This window comes from Lissotriton helveticus, chromosome 7 (assembly GCF_964261635.1).
Source record: "Lissotriton helveticus chromosome 7, aLisHel1.1, whole genome shotgun sequence".
Lineage (NCBI taxonomy): Eukaryota > Metazoa > Chordata > Amphibia > Caudata > Salamandridae > Lissotriton > Lissotriton helveticus.
The window spans coordinates 1,594,736,996-1,594,751,339 of record NC_136068.1 but is presented as its reverse complement, the minus strand read 5'-3'; positions in this window follow the sequence as shown (position 1 = coordinate 1,594,751,339).

The window sequence follows — 14,344 nt, the reverse complement described above, 5'->3', positions numbered from 1 at the left end:
CGTGGCTGAAGTCCTGAGACATGCAAAATACTGTAGTGATGAAATTGAAGTAAAACAAAGGAAACTCAAGGAGAAAGCAATGTGGGCACAAGTAAAGGTTGCAGAGCATCAAGTAGCTCAATTAGAAAATAAAATTGCAGAAGGAAACCAAAAGAGAGTAAAAGGAAATTCTAGTAAGCCAAAATTAAATGAAAATATAGAAGAATTAAAGAAGAAATATCCATGTCATAATTGCGGTAGGATGTGACATTGGAGAAAAGAGTGTAAGTATCCACCGAAAGTTAATCTCGAAAATACATCATTGAATCCGCAGGTGCAGAATGAGATAATTCAACAACCATCACCACAGCAACAGGTAGTTAATCCACAGTGTCAGGTGCCACAAACTCCACTTCCTCACAATGTAAACCTACAGAGATACAGTACAGAGACAGGATTCTGCGCAGGAGACCAGGTAACAAGAAATAACAGAGTGCATGTGAGTCCGCAATGTTGGCGAAAAGAAGACGGAAGCGAGTCGGATGACAGTTTCTGACGGTGCCTGAGAGAGGGAGAAGAGTGCGTGCTTGTCGCTACTCTAGAGGTAGATCAGTCTGGTCCATATGTGAATGGGAAGGTGAATGATGTAGATGTGACTTTCCTAGTGGACACAGGTGCTACCCGTTCTACTGTTAGATCAGTGGAAATTCAAAATTTTCCTCTCTCGGGTGAACACATTCAAGTTGTAGGTGTAGCTAATCAGCAGATTTAAACGTCCTTAACAAAACCAATTGAAATAGAGATTGGAAATTTCCAAGATATGCATCGATTTGTAGTGTGTGACAGTAGTCCTGTAAATCTCCTTAGAAGGGACATACTGTATAAAATGAACTGTTCCATTTATTGCTCACCAGATGGCACTGAGCTCCAAACTCCAGATGAGGATAGTTTGTATAAAATGACAATGACACTAATTGAAGCAGAAAAGAATAGTGCGTTTCCTGTGTTTGATCGAGAAAAATTACCTGAAGAATTGAAAGAGGTAGTCAGAGAGCAAGTGTAGGATTTTACAGGAGAAGATATCGGTTTGATGAAAAACGTAGATCCTGTGAACATTTCTGTGACAGAAGGAATAAGCTATCCAAATATTCCTCAGTACAAAATGACAGCTGAAACAATTGAAGGAATAACACCATTAATAGATAAAATGATTGAGCAAAGGATTTTGGGAGAAGTAGAAAACAGCCCTTGTAGTTCACCAATAATGGGATTGAAAAAGCCTAACGGAACGTTCAGAATAGTACAGGACCTGAAAAGGTAAACAGGATAGTTGTTCCATGTTGTCCAAACCCAGCAGTAATTCTATATCAAATTCCACATGATGCAGTATGGTATAAAGTCATTGATCTATGTAATGCGTTCTTCACGGTTCCATTACACCCTGAAAGCCAACCAATATTTGCGTTCCAATTCAGAGACCGTATTTTGGCATGGTGCCGAATTCCTCAGGGGTATACTGAAAGTCCCTCAATCTTTAATCAATTGTTAAAGAAATCATTAGAAAATCTAAGACTACCTGGAGAATCAGTTCTGGTGCAATACATTGACGATTTGTCATTGGCGTCAAAAACAAAAGATGCATGTGTTTCAGACACTGTTACATTGTTAAATCATTTGGCAGATAAATGACATAAAGTGTCACCATCAAAGTTACAATTTTGTCAGAAAGAAGTACAATATTTTGGCCACAAGATTGCTAAGGGAATCAGACAAGTCACCTTAGGCAGAATCAAAATGATACAAGGAATGAAACCTCCAAAAACAGAGAGACAGGTAAGAATGTTTCTTGGAATGGTTGGATACTGTCGACAATGGATGAGGTTCTGTGATTTTGCGTGCTTTTAAAGTGCACAACTTTCTTTTCTAAACATGGGTTTTTGCCATGCGTCGTGACTGCCATCTGGTGTTGCCTTTTACGTAGGCCTCAGAAGTTAGTCTGCGAGCAAAGCAGTCTGACCTTTTGTGGGTCTTGTGTACATTAACTAAGGTTTCCTTCGTGCGCTGGAGTTAATTTCAGAAGCTGGCCTTTCACCTGGAATTGACCCTGCCAAGCCAATTTCCCTGCAAGATCGTTATCCACTTTCCCAATCACCATTCCAGACAATTGTTAACTTTTAAGTTTCTTTACGTTTCTGTTATCTTGCACAATATCTGAAACTAATTTTCTTTACTGTTTCTTCATTTCATGGGTTACGCTTTCAATTAAGGGTTTGTCCAGGCCTTCCAGATTATTATTTAGATATGCCTAAATATTAACTTGTGGGTTGGGACACTGTAAAATGAGCTTTACTATATGATGCTGTGTGATGTCATGTATTTTCTATTGGTTGAATTTTGGTGCAGGGGCGTGCATTTTAAATGTACCTTTTTGTGTATAAATAGGGATGTCTCGCCTTAGTAAAATTGAGCAGTTTCTTGAGTTGTACACCATGTTGTATTACTGGAATTTCTGCTACTAGCTGCAGCTAATACATTTGATCTCTGACGCCACCTAGAAGTATTCTGTGTCTCTGTATACCAAGACAAGGGAACCCAGAGCACTTTGGGCGTGTCCCTGGCGCCGCTGGGTACTTGAAATCCCAGTTCTTCAGTTGGCGCGGCCAACGTGGGGCGACTTCAGTGGTACCGGTCCAAGTCCGAAGATTGCGAGGAGCCACGTGAGGAAACTCTGGAGGAGGGCCCCCACTTCATCGACCCCTGCATGTCGACGTGGACCGATGGTCTTTTCTGCAAGGCTTCCCGCTTTCCAACGGCTACGAAGGACTGCTGCCCTGACTGTCGCCTTGTCTTGGACCCTTCGATTGATGTTTGTAAAGCGAGACGATAGACGGTCTTCTGGTGGCGTGACAGATATTTGGTTAAGTATAAGTGGGTCGCTCCCACGACTTTGTCTGGTTCTTTGGTTTTGATTTGGCTGCTGCAGTACCCAAAGCCGAAGGGCTTGTATATTTACGAGTGTATAATTTTTTGATTCCCTTTGAAGTTTGAAACCAGACTAGTGAGCAAGATGCCTGGTCTTGGTAAATTTGGTAATTAGTTTGTTTGTGGTAGTAACAGTGATTCCCGATTGGAGGATTCATGCCCGATAACTCCGGTTGGAACTCCGACTTATGAGCTCTATTCTAAACACGGAGTGTACCCTATTACTTATAATGAAGTATGGGTCCGCTACACTAAAAAGGATGGTGTTTTGCAATGGCCCCTACATGGTAGTATTGAAACAGAGATTTTAGACAATCTAGAAGTTAAGCTATTTAAGAAGAAAGCCCGGCCGGCAATGTTTGACTCTTTCCGCCTTTGGCATAAGGAAGCCAAACATAGAGAAATTAAACAAGCAAAGAGAGATAGGAAAGATAAGAATATGTCAGTACTACAAGCTGCTAGACAGTTTAAGGAAGATGGAGAAGAGCGTGCGAGTGAAGTTTTAGATAGACAGCGTTGTATGGCCATAGATAAATGTTATCCGGGCTTGCCGTCTTCTCCTCCAAAAGTGATTGAAGACCTTGAAAAAGATCCTTTGATCTCTCATTAACTGAGATTGCCACCTCCCTATGTGCAGGGTGCTACTGCGCCTCTATTACCCCCGGTTGTTCCACCCTTTGTTGTTCAACCTCCGCCTGTTGTTCAGCCACAGGGTGCTCCACAGATGGTTTTGCCTCCTCCTGCGCAACCCATTCTAGGGTCGCCAGCCTTGCTACCAGCTTTGCCTCAAACTCCTTTGCCTTCTGCTTCTGCATCTTCGATTTCTACTGTTCTTGTCCCTACACCTTGTTTGCCTCAAAATACTTATTCTCCTGTTCTTATGTCTGCTTCTTCTCCTTTTGTTCGAAAACGAATGACAGAAACGGTTTCTAATTTGTTGTCACCATTGTTTGGGTCACTGAATATGACCCCTGTTTCGGAGCGTAAGCAGAGTCGTAGTCAGCTTCCTGGTTCTGAGGAACGGGCTGTGTTGGATTTGTTGGCTCATAAATGGATTATAAATGCCTCAAGGTATAGTTTGCCACCGGTTATGGAAGTTTTCGTTCAGTGGGAGCCGCCTAAGCAAAGGTATGTTTTTAATGTGATGTGTATGTTTTTGCATCAGGAATGGGAAGATAATGATTTGGGTTTGATCCCGCAGGACCTACTTGATGTTCAGTTGGATTTTGCTAAAGGGATGATAGTAGAATCTGATATTACAGACGCCGTAGAGACGATACTGGCTTTTAGATCTAGCCTTCCGCCTCAGACATTGTACGAACCTGATTCTTCTGAAGAAAAGCGAGACAGTATCCAATGAGAGAAGTTCCCCCAATTTGGAAGGAAGAGGACCCAAACGCTAATCCAGTTATTCTGCCGCATTTTCAACGAATATGGGTACATGTCCCTTGGAAGAGAGCAGAGGTCTTGGCTCTTAAGCAGACCTTACCTGACCCTCGTAAGAATCCTGCTGGTTATTACAAGGAGTTGTCCCAGACAGTTGAAGCGTGTATTATGAATTTAGCTGACATCGATATGTTGATGGGTAATGTAGTCCCCCAACCTTTGTGGGCGAAGATTCGTCATGAGAATCATGCTGCTGAATTAGGTGATACCTGGGCGAATATTGTTGCCGCAGAAGGTAGACAGGAGGGAGGTGCTAAACCTGAACCTCTAGTTTCAGAATTACCAGGTAGAATTATAAATCTGATGAAAACGATGATGCCTGCTTTACGAGTAAATTGGGATAAGTTAGCAGCATGTAAGCAGAAGAGAGACAAGAGTGTATCTGATTTCTTCACTAGGTTTGAAGAGACGTTTATTGATCATAGTGGTCAGGATATGAGTACGGAGGGTGGTCAAAGGTTGTTTGTGGATAAATTTGTCTTTAATTTGCTTCCCAAACTTTCTAATAAGTTAAAGGACTCTGAGAGTTCATGGGCTGTCTCTTCGTCGGCCCAGATATTGGCTACTGCACAATATTACGAGAATAGGGATAAAGATGAGAAGGATAAAGTGGAGAAGAAAACTAAAGAGTTAAAGACGAAAGTTATTTTGCAGCAAGCTTATCCGCCTCGTCAGAATCAGCCTCAGTTTCAGCAACCTCCACAATTTCAGAGATTGTTACAGAAGCCTGAGCCTTATGTTCAGCGATTCTTTCCTGGCCCTAATCAGTGTGCTTATTGCAGAGAGGAAGGTCATTACAAGAATAGTTGCCCGGCTTTGTTACAGCGTGCGAATGGTGTATCTGGTCAGAGAGGTTGTGGTAGTTTTTAGCAAGCTCCTAGGGGTAGGGGATGTGGTGTGATCCCTCAGAATGAGCGTTCCTCTTCCCTACAGAATTCTGCGAATTATTTTGACAGACAGAATTTTCCGAGTGGTCAGTCTGCCCAGTATTATGTTGAGGATTACTATGTCGAAGGTGAGAGTTCTGGGTATAACTAGGACAGCCAATGACAAAGAGAGGGAGTAGTGTCAGTTTCAGTAGACCAGAGTGGACCTTATGTTGAAGTGATTACATCAGGTGTGGTAGAACCTTTTCTTTTGGATACTGGTGCGATGAAGAGTTCTATTATGCGCTCTAAACTTCCTGGCGTACCTTTGTCTGGCTTGACCAATGTTTCAGTAGGATTTTCAGGCGCCCCAGTTCGTAATCCGGTTTCTAGTCCTTTGTCCCTTACCATTGGCCCTTGTGAATTGGAAGCTCCACTTATTCTAACGACTGGTTGTGGTGAGAATTTGTTGGGTTTGGACTTGCTGAAAAGATTGTATGCGACATTGCATTGTTCTCCTTCGGGAGTACAACTTACCCTTGGTAAGAAAGTGATTTCTCCAATGTATTTGTCTAAGGATTGTTTGCCACTGGAATTGCGTTCGCTTCCTGATACACTTTGGGCTACAGGTCCAAATGATGTTGGTCTTTTGCAGATTCCACCTTATGTTGTCACCCTTAAGTCAAATGCTAGGCTACCTCGTATTCCCCAATACAAGATTTCGAGCGATAGTGAGAGAGCTCTTTTAGCGATTGTCTATGATCTGGTTGAGAAGGGTGTAGTTGAGGAAACGAGAGGTAATGTGTGTAACAGTCCTGTTTTGCCTGTTCTTAAACGTGCTGATGCTTCTCAGCCACCTGTGTACAGGTTTGTGATCGACCTTTGAGAGGTCAATAAGATAGTAGTGCCACAGTTTCCAGTGGTACCTGATATCACTGCTTTGTTGACTTTGATTCCTGCTTCGGCAGCTTGGTTTTCTGTCATCGATTTGAAGAATGCTTTCTTCAGTATTCCTATTGCTGAGGAGAGTAGGGATATTTTTGGCTTCTCATTAGGAGGCCGAAGCTTCCGGTTTAAGAGAGCTCCCCAAGGTTATTGTGAAAGTCCCTCAATCTATAGTCAAGCGTTGAAAACTCAGCTTGACGGTTTTGTGTTACCTGTTGGTGCTACTCTTATTCAGTACGTCGATGATTTGTTGGTTACTGCTGATGATGAAAAGATTTGTAAAGAGGCTACTCTTTCTTTGTTGCGGTATTTGTCTGACCTTCATCATAAAGTGTCACCTTCAAAGTTGCAATATTGTCGCCTAGAAGTGACCTACTTAGGTCATCTCTTATCGAAGGAGGGAAGGAGATTGACCCCAGAATGAATTCAAGCGATTGCGCAAATGAATGTACCATCCACACAGAGAGAAGTGCGTGCCTTTTTAGGTATTACGGTACAAAAGGGAGTGGTGATGGACGGAGCATCTGAACCAATCAAACACTCACACCCAGTCACAAGATCTGGGTTTAATCCATCACCGTTCTTTAGCCCACTCTGCCACCCCAGTTCAGACATGGCCATATGCAAATCAGTCTGACCCTGTGCCTCATGGGAACAGTCCAGCCCGAACTGCCAAGCCATGCCTTCCCTGGACCGGAAACAAGCTTCCGAGGGCCGGTTTCTGGCATTACAGCCGTCTTCAGCCCGGCTTGCTTGAATTCAGTGGCAAAGTGAGCAAGGGACTCACGTCTGAGCATACCCGGCCACACTTATGGCGGCCAAAAGCGGTACAAAAGGGGGTGGTGATGGACGGAGCATCTGAACCAATCAAACACTCACACCCAGTCAATCCCCTTTTGTATCGCTTTGTTCGCCCTAAGTTTGGCAGGGTATGCTCAGACGTGAGTCCCTTGCTCACTTGGCCACTGGATTCAAGATAGCCTGGCTGATGAGGATTATGAATCCGAAACCGGTCCCAGGATGCTTGTTTCCGTTCCATGGAAGACATGGCTTGGCAGTTTGGGCTGGACTGTTCCCATGAGGCACAGGGTCAGACTGATTTGCATATGGCCATGTCTGAAATGGGGTGGCTGAGTGGGCTAAAGAATGGTGATGGATTAAACCCAGATCAGTTGACTGGGGGTGAGTGTTTGATTTGCTCAAACGCTCCGTCCATCATCCCCTTTTGTATCGCTTTGTTCGCCCTAAGTGTGGCAGGGTATGCTCAGACGTGAGTCCCTTGCTCACTTGGCCACTGGATTCAAGATAGCCTGGCTGATGAGGATTATGAATCTGAAACCGGTCCCAGGATGCTGGTTTCCGGTCCATGGAAGACATGGCTTGGCAGTTCGGGCTGGACTGTTCCCATGAGGCACAGGGTCAGACTGATTTGCATATGGCCATGTCTGAAATGGGGTGGCTGAGTGGGCTAAAGAATGGTGATGGATTAAACCCAGATCAGTTGACTGGGGGTGAGTGTTTGATTTGCTCAAACGCTCCGTCCACCATCCCCTTTTGTATCGCTTTGTTCACCCTAAGTGTGGCAGGGTTTGCTCAGACGTGAGTCCCTTGCTCACTTGGCCACTGGATTCAAGATAGCCTGGCTGATGAGGATTATGAATCCGAAACCGATCCCAGGATGCTTGTTTCCGGTCCATGGAAGACATGGCTTGGCAGTTCGGGCTGGACTGTTCCCATGAGGCACAGGGTCAGACTGATTTGCATATGGCCATGTCTGAAATGGGGTGGCTGAGTGGCCTAACGAATGGTGATGGATTAAACCCAGATCAGTTGACTGGGGGTGAGTGTTTGATTTGCTCAAACGCTCCGTCCATCATCCCCTTTTGTATCGCTTTGTTCGCCCTAAGTGTGGCAGGGTATGCTCAGACGTGAGTCCCTTGCTCACTTGGCCACTGGATTTAAGATAGCCTGGCTGATGAGGATTATGAATCCGAAACCGGTCCCAGGATGCTTGTTTCCGGTCCATGGAAGACATGGCTTGGCAGTTCGGGCTGGACTGTTCCCATGAGGCACAGGGTCAGACTGATTTGCATATGGCCATGTCTGAAATGGGGTGGCTGAGTGGGCTAAAGAATGGTGATGGATTAAACCCAGATCAGTTGACTGGGGGTGAGTGTTTGATTTGCTCAAATGCTCCGTCCACCATCCCCTTTTGTATCGCTTTGTTCGCCCTAAGTGTGGCAGGGTATGCTCAGACGTGAGTCCCTTGCTCACTTGGCCACTGGATTCAAGATAGCCTGGCTGATGAGGATTATGAATCCGAAACCGGTCCCAGGATGCTTGTTTCCGGTCCATGGAAGACATGGCTTGGCAGTTCGGGCTGGACTGTTCCCATGAGGCACAGGGTCAGACTGATTTGCATATGACCATGTCTGAAATGAGGTGGCTGAGTGGGCTAAAGAATGGTGATGGATTAAACCCAGATCAGTTGACTGGGGGTGAGTGTTTGATTTGCTCAAACGCTCCGTCCATCATCCCCTTTTGTATCGCTTTGTTCGCCCTAAGTGTGGCAGGGTATGCTCAGACATGAGTCCCTTGCTCACTTGGCCACTGGATTCAAGATAGCCTAGCTGATGAGGATTATGAATCCGAAACCGTTCCCAGGATGCTTGTTTGCGGTCCATGGAAGACATGGCTTGGCAGTTCGGGCTGGACTGTTCCCATGAGGCACAGGGTCAGACTGATTTGCATATGGCCATGTCTGAAATGGGGTGGCTGAGTGGGCTAAAGAATGGTGATGGATTAAACCCAGATCAGTTGACAGGGGGTGAGTGTTAGATTTGCTCAAACGCTCCGTCCATTATCCCCTTTTGTATCGCTTTTTAGGTATTACATCATATTGTAGACAGTGGATCCCCAATTTTTCCTTGCTAGCGAAACCTCTGTTGGCATTGACTCTGAAAGATACTCCGCATCCTCTTCCTTGGTCTGACGAATGTCAGAAAAGTTTTTCTGAACTACGCGATGCATTGTGTTCGGCTCCTGTGTTGGGTACTCCAGACTATAGTAAGCCTTTCACGTTGTACGTGCACGAGAGAGAAGGTTGTGCGTTGTCAGTGTTGACACAACCATTTGGGGACAAGCAGCGTCCATGCGCGTATTTTTCAGCAACGTTAGTCCCAGTTGCTAAGGCGTTGCCGAGTTGTCTGAGAGCTACAGCTGCAGCGGCTGTTTCTATTCGACAGTCTGCTGGTTTGGTATTGGACAATACGTTGATTGTGATGGTCCCACATGCAGTGGATACCTTATTGAACAGGACTAAGACACAGAACCTTACTAGTGCACGTCTGTCAGGTTACGAGTTGACATTGTTGGCTAGTCATGTTCACATTAAACGATGTAATGTGCTGAATCCAGCTACGTTGTTACCGATCTCTATAGAGACGGATCCTCAGGAACAGCATGATTGTTTTTTTCGTACAGAGGAAGAAACGAAAGCTAGAGTCGATCTAAGGGATACTTCCCTTACGGATGTTGATGGTACCCTATGGGTAGATGGTTCGTGTTTTAAGCTTCCGAATGGTGTAACGACTGCAGCGTATGCTATTACAACTTTACATACAGTTGTTGAGACAGCACGCATACCACAGAATTCTGCCCAAGCAGCAGAGTTGATTGCATTGACGAGAGCGTGTGTGTTGTCAGAAGGAAAGCGAGTGAATGTTTACACCGATAGTCAGTATGCGTTTGGTGTTGCCCATAGTTTTGGGCGTTTGTGGAGAGAGCGTGGGTTCCTTACTTCGCATGGGACAAAAATACAGCATGGGCAGTTGGTGAATGAACTTTTGGAATCTCTCACTCTCCCAAAGCAGATTGCAATTGTGAAGTGTAGTGCGCATAAGAAAGTTGTGGACGATGTTGGCCGAGGGAATGCGTTTGCAGATGAAGTTGCGAAGGAAACGGCGAAAGACATGATGAGCCGTATGTATGTTGCATGCCCAGCTAATTGGGTTATGGCTGGTGGAATGTGTGAAGACACAATAGAAAGTGTGAAAACGATTCAGGCTGAAGCGACTGAAAAAGAAGTGAGTGTTTGGAGAGAAACTACGGGTATGTTGGATTCGACAGGTTGTTGGGTTGAGTTGTCAGAACACCAGCGATGGTTGTTGCCTGATGCGTATGTGCTCCCAGTGATTACAATGGCTCATGGAATGGCTCACATAAGTTCGAAGGGAATATGCAAGTTGTTGGCACCAGTTTGGCAGAATGCTGGAATTCCGAAATGTGCAGAGAACGTGGTGAAACATTGTATGATTTGTCTGAAGTATAATCCTGGTAAGGGAACTCCAACTCCAGTTGGTCATTTTTCTCCTCCAACGTATCCGTTTGAAGTGATACAGTTAGACTACATTCACATGGAGAGATGCAATAATTTGAAGTATGTCCTTGTGGTTGTTTGTGCCTTTTCCAGGTGCATAGAGGCCTACCCCCTAAAAGATAATACTGCCTTATCTACAGCCAAGGTGTTGCTGAGAGAGTACTTCCCTAGGTATGGTTTGCCGAGAATTGTATGGTCGGACAATGGGAGTGAATTTGTGGGTCAAATGATGAAGAAAGTGTGTGTTGGATTGGGAATAAATCAAAAGTTCCATGCAGCGAATCACCCCCAGTCTGCTGGACTTGTTGAATGTTACAATGGTACCTTGAAGCTGAAATTAGCTAAGGTACAAGCGAGCACTGGTCTTACATGGCTGGATGCCTTGCCATTGGCTCTTTTGTCAACAAGGACGACTGTGCATTCTCGAGTGGGACTTAGTCCGTATGAAATTGTGTTTGGTCGTCCTGCGAATGTTTGGGGTGTGCCTCGTCCTAAAGAATACAGCAGTATTGAGTACCCTATGTTGGTGGATTACTTACATGACTTGACTGCTAAATTACGTGTTCTCTACCAACAGGTCCATGACAGTCTACCGACAGCAACTGCGGATCCAGGACACACAATCCAACCCGGCGATTATATTCTCACGGAGAATTTTCCACGAACAAAAAATTTGGAGCCGAGGTGGACTGGACCTCATTTAGTTTTGTTAGTTACTCGAACTGCTGTTAGAGTAGCTGGCAAGAAGAACTGGGTGCATGCCACCCACTGTAAAAAAGTTCCATTGCCCTTACCATATGACAAGTGGGTGAGGGGAGGTATAGCCGATTCTGAACATGAAAAAACTCTTAGATTTGTTCCATTTAGTGATGCTCATTTGACATGGACACGGTCAGAACGCGAGGATGATGATGTTCTGCAAGCTGCTGTGCCTCCTCATCTAAAGATTGACACTACCAATCCGGAACTTTTATTTGAGGATCCAACTGTACCTAATAAAGAACGCTACGATCTAAGACCGCGAAAGACTGTACATATGGACAAATAAAGTTGAAACTGGAATTTTTTATATAGTCAGATCAAGAGACTTTTTTTTTGCTTTTTCCTTTTTCGAGTCACCATCCGGACTCAGCTGTAAGGTCGCGGTGTAAAGACTTGGGAGTGCAAGCCGAAGACACAAGGTCGAGGTTCTGGTTGGTCTCAGGGCGTTTCCTGGACTGATAGATGCATTCCTTAGCACGAAACACCCAACCGCCGCGAACAGCACGGTTAGAGGATGGAGTCTTTTGGTTCTGAGAAATGTGTTGAGAAAAGTGGTTTCAAAATGAAAATGTGTACATTGGTTCGTAGCAAATGTTTTATTTATTTATTTTTATTTTTCAAAACCTTTATTGCACTTTGCATATTACACAGCGGAATGCCTACAACCCTGCGGGCCGGCCGCTATTGTAAGATCGTTACTCATAGCATACAACAGCAGAACGAGTATTTAAGCAAAAATCATAATAGTGTTTACCGAAACATGCCGTGTAAGAAAAGTGCAGTACTAGCAAATGAAACATTCGGAAAATGCGGTTTTGATGGTATTTTTCGCTTTTTCTGTTTGTAAAACAACAAACTAGTAACATTAACCTGTTAGGAATGACAGTACGTTCTGCCACAAAACAATACAGTGCAAGCTAGAAGCGTTGTTTTGGAGGACAGTAAGTCGAACCACATTTCCCAGTGCCTAAAGTGTCCAGCATTCAATACATTCTCCCTCATTGCCTGACCCATCATGGTATACCCTGCAGGAAACCCTCACGTGTCTCTAGCCCTCCACCCCCACTATTCTCAACCCTCATCACTTCCGTCGTCGGAATCTTCCTGGTCATCCTCGGGCAAGGGCTCACAAACATCCCCTCTAAATACATTCCACTTTAACCAAATCTTGTTCCATTTCCCCGGGCAGGCTCGGCTGGCATATATTGCTCTCTCGGTCAACATTACTCTGTCCATGGTCTGGCACCACTGGGACCTAGTCGGCAGGTCCGCTGCCCCCCATCGCTGTGCTATGTCGCGTTTCGCCACCATGACCCCGGCTGTGACCCAAAGCTGTTCATACCTGGACAGGTCAGTAGGTTCCCATATATTCAATAAGCACCTCCTCGGGTCAGGCAGTAGGGATTGATCTAGTGTTTGTGAGAGTGTGCGGAGTATTTGTCTCCAGTACTCCTGGATTTTGGGACAGTCCCATATGGTGTGGAAGAATGTGCCCTCCTCTCCGCATCCGCGCAAACAGTAAGGATGGGGCGCACGCTGTATGCGGTGCAGCACCGTCCTCGTGTAGTAAACCCTGTGGAGGATCTTAAATTGTATTAGTCTCATGCGTGCAGAGATGCCCACCTCCCTAGGTGATCCAAGCGCCGCATTCCAGTCGTGTTCATCCATATCGTGAATGTCCCCCTCCCATTTCTCCTTCAGGTGGAGTGTCGGATCTGGGGTATTATTAAGCAATTTACGATATGTGAGGGACGTCGCTTTCTCTAGCATGTACTCAGTGAGGAGGCGGTCTTCCAGAGGAGAAGACTCCGGTAATGGTGTGTCGGGTGGCAGGACTGCGAGCAGTGCATGGCGGATTTGAATGTATCTGTAAAGTTCCCTGTCACCGAAATCATACAGCTCTTTTAGTCGGGCAAAGGGAATTACCTCCTCCCTTTCCCACAGATCCCCTACTGTGGTGATGCCAATCGTGTCCCATTGTGTGAACCCCTTGGTGTTTCTGAGATTGCCCAATGCCCGAGAGTCCCACAGTGGAGTCATCTTGGTTATCTTCCCCTTCCAACCCAGGGCCTCCGTTGCCGTGTGCCATATCTGAACTGTTAGTTTCGTGGGGCCTAGTAGTGCCCGCATCTTGCGGCGATCGTACAATGGACCTAACAAACTATTTATGCCCAACTGTGTCCTGTCCGAATGGAATGCCGGGTCAGTATGCGGCGCGTGGATCCACTGATTAATTGGCTTGAGGTGTGCAGCCCAGTAGTACAATTTCAGATTTGGTAGCGCGAGACCCCCGCTATACCAGTCTCTGTGTAGCTTGGACTGTGCCACTCGTGCCGGGAGGTTACCCCATAGAAGGTTGGAGACCAGAGCCGCCACTTTCTGGAAGAACTTAGGTGGCACAGGATATGGTGAGTTCTCAAGGACATATAAAAACCGCGGTAATGCCATCATCTTGTAAAGTGCCGCCCTGCCCAAGAGCGTTAACGGCAGGCCCGACCAAAATTCTACATCTCGTTTAAGCCGGCCCAGGTGTGAATTCAGGTTCTTATCCAGGAATTCTGCCGGGTCCCTAGTGACATGTATTCCTAGGTATTTAAAGGACGTTCCCGCCAACTTCAGTGGGCACGCATTGTTGAGATTCGGGGCTGGACCTTGCAGAACGTACACTTCAGACTTGGCCCAGTTTAGTGTATAGCCTGAGACACTGCCGTGTGTGTCGCAGATGCGCAACAACGCCGGTATGCCTTCATCGGGGTCGGTTAGGTATACTAACATATCATCGGCGTATAATGACAGCCGATCTTCCCAACCCCCAGGCCATGTTATGCCTTTAACGAGGGGCGAAGCTCGTATGAGGGTTGCAAGGGGTTCCAGAGAGATGGCAAACAACAAGGGCGACAGAGGGCACCCCTGCCGCGTGCCCCTTCCCAACGGGAATGCATGCGAAATATGGCCATTAGCTACCACGTGAGCCATTGGGTCCGTG